We start from the raw sequence: 3,004 nt of genomic DNA, 5'->3' as shown, positions 1-3,004 counted from the left end.
CAGGAGGGGCTTCCTGCTGGGATCCAGGATCCCCTGTGTGAGGCTGTGACCAGCAGGAGAGGCTTCCCTGCTCCAGCAAGGATCTGAGTGGCAACCTGAGAGGTTCCCAGCTCTGCTTCCAGCTCCTCCAATCAGAGACCAGGCAGCTTAACATGAGGCCAGGGCTCCAGGATGGCCAAGACCCCTAGCAGCTTATAGTACTACCAAAACTGGTGGCTGTATGGCAGCATTTCTGCCTACCATGCGGGAGATCTGAGTTCAAGTTACAGCTTTGGTGACTTGGGGTGAGTGAGCTAACAAGGAGAAATTCCTCTTGCAGTGGAAAGGGGCCATTGTGTTTTCCCACTTTCTCCCCTTCCAGGTACCTAGGTCCTATATTTCTTTGTCCTTTGACATTTTGTATTTTGTGCCTTTTTATATTTCCCCAACCAGTATTGTTTGCTCTGCTATTTGTCTTATATTTTGTTAACCCTGTCTTTTGTCAATGATTGTGAGTGTCAAACCTTTGTTGAATCCTGCCCCTTTGGGGCATTGTAGTGTCCACTATACCCCCTGATTATGCCTGTTATGTTCCCAGTATTGTTCCCTCATTAAAAGGTATATGGTTAAGACTTTAGTGGTGGTCTGGCTCTGCTCTACAGGGGGAGGAGGGTCCCTACACCTCCCACAGCTCTTGTGCACCTACTTTGATCCCTTCAATTGGAGAGGGGGTAACTTTTGGAGTACTGCCTGGGTTACAATATGATATGGATGGATGGAGAGCTGTATGGTGGAAGGGCAAGAGGGAGGGAGGGAGGGAGGGAGGGATGGAGGGAACCAGGCAGGCAGGCAGCCATCCTGGTTACTGGCCCTTCCTGGTTACTGATGAAGGCACAACTTCTATGGAGTCATGGCATTACTGGGAAGTTGCAGGGTGGACTGTTATCGGATGGAGGGAGGTCAGATGCTTGGCCAGTGCTAGTCTGAAGCCAGCATTTTCTTGCAAGAAAGAAGACTATGCAAACCCACCCACAAAGCTTAGTTAGGGAGTGGCCCCTTCGGGTAGGGGCCCCCAGGCAAGATCCCCCAGGGGCCCCCTCAGGCCCTTTTGCTATAAGAACCTAACTGGTTTCCTTTTTTCCTTCCCAAAAACCAATACTTCCGTTTTAGCTGTGTTGATTTCTGAACTATCTGAGGTGCAATACTGCTGAAAAACATCTAGGAATCTTTGGAGGCCTGTTTGTGATTATATTACTACTGTACCATCTGCATAAAGCAGAGCAGGGACAGAGATGTAGGTTGTAGCCGTGTTGGCCTAAGGACCTAGGCAGACAAGGTTCTTTGGGTAACTCCAATATCTTTTATTAGACCAACTGAAATAGTTGGAAAAATTCTTCTTTGCAAGCTTTCAGGTCCAGTTACCCTTCATCAATGAATCAGCCCTGCCTGTGCCTACACTCAGCAGTTACTGGGCTTCAGTGTGGGTCCTTGCCATGACAACACCCCAAAGCCCCTTAGCCTTGACCATCTATTGCGGGGGGGTGTGTGTGTGTGTGTGTGTGTGTGTGTCTGGAGCTGGAGTGAGCATGGTGTGAGGCTGGAGACTGGGAGTTGCTGACACAGTAATAAGAAGGGAAGGTGTGCCCACACTGCTGCAAGGGGGAAGAGGAAAGGGCAGGCTCTGAATGTTTTTCATCATCACCCTAGTTAATAGAGTAGGGGCCTGTTAGTGTTAAACTGCACATCATTACTTCAACACAAGCCCACCTCTAGCTTCACAGCTTGTTCCTCCAAAGAACGCAACTAAGCCTCACCTGACGGTCTGAGCTATGTTCTCAGCTCTACTGAGGCAACAGTGCCAGGGATAAGTTGTGCTTTGGAAGCAGAAAGAAGACCATCACAGACACATTTGTTACCTCCTTCAACTGACCAGAGTTCAGAGTCTGCACCTGCCAGAGACACTGCGCCTGCCAAGGAAATGGGGAAAAAAAATAAAACCCACACTCGACCATCCCAGTACCATTCAGTGAAGCAGACAGGGGACTGGACTGTCCGTCAGAGCTCCAGGAACAGTGAAAAAGATATGCACCTGCAGTCCTAACAGGACATAGTGATTGCTGCCTGTGTCTAACAATGGGGCAGAGCCAGTTCAAGCCCAGCGGAGTATAAAAGGAGACTCCCCAAGGGACCAGAGAGCAAGTAAACAGGGACAGCAAACAGGGAAGTTTGCAAGTCAGTTTACTATCCCCCCGCTTTGAAGAAGAACCTTTAAGGTAAGCTCTTTCTTCTTTAAGAGTAAGAGGAGGCACTGTTGAACAGAGGGAGGGACTTGCCTTTTCACTGGGCCTGAATGCTAAAATGCCAGGGAATGAGTAACAGAAGAACTGAAGCTAAGTATTTAGGCCAGCAAGCAGAGTCACTGTGCCAGCACTAAAAGGATTCACTGGGAATGCAGCCACGTAAGGTTTAAGTGCAAATTATATGCTCACCAACAAAACCATTGATGTTCACAGCTTGCCTGTAATTGACTCTAATGGCTGGAGTTACCATCTCATTAATTAATTTCTGGGAGAAGCCATTCTTCTGCATAGCCTGGTCAATAGTCTTGTTCAGGAGCTCCATCCCCTCCAAAGGCATAGAGTAGACCAGGGGTGGGCAATTATTTTGAGTGGAGGGCTGCTTACTGAGTCTTGGCAAGCCATTGGGGGCAGCATGACAGGCAGCCAAGGGCAGATAAATATTAATTCTCTAAATTTTTTTAGGGGCCCTGTGGGCCAGATAGAATGGCCTGGAAGGTTGCATCCGGCCCACGGGCTGCATTTTGCCCACCCCTGGAGTAGACTCTGTGCTGGTGAAGGTATAGTTGTGAGACTGGTAGCGGTAGATCCTTTATCCCAAAGGAGAGAGGAATGTGAATCAATAAAAATGTTTATGCTCCTAGCAATATTTTTGAGTGATATGCTGCTATTACATCATACAGTATAAAGACCACTGCGAGGAGAAAGGGGTGATTTTTGTCTTTCCC

Source organism: Alligator sinensis, unplaced genomic scaffold (genome assembly GCF_000455745.1).
Source record: "Alligator sinensis unplaced genomic scaffold, ASM45574v1 scaffold1030_1, whole genome shotgun sequence".
Lineage (NCBI taxonomy): Eukaryota > Metazoa > Chordata > Crocodylia > Alligatoridae > Alligator > Alligator sinensis.
The sequence above is the reverse complement of the archived record's forward strand: the minus strand, read 5'-3'. Positions refer to the sequence as shown.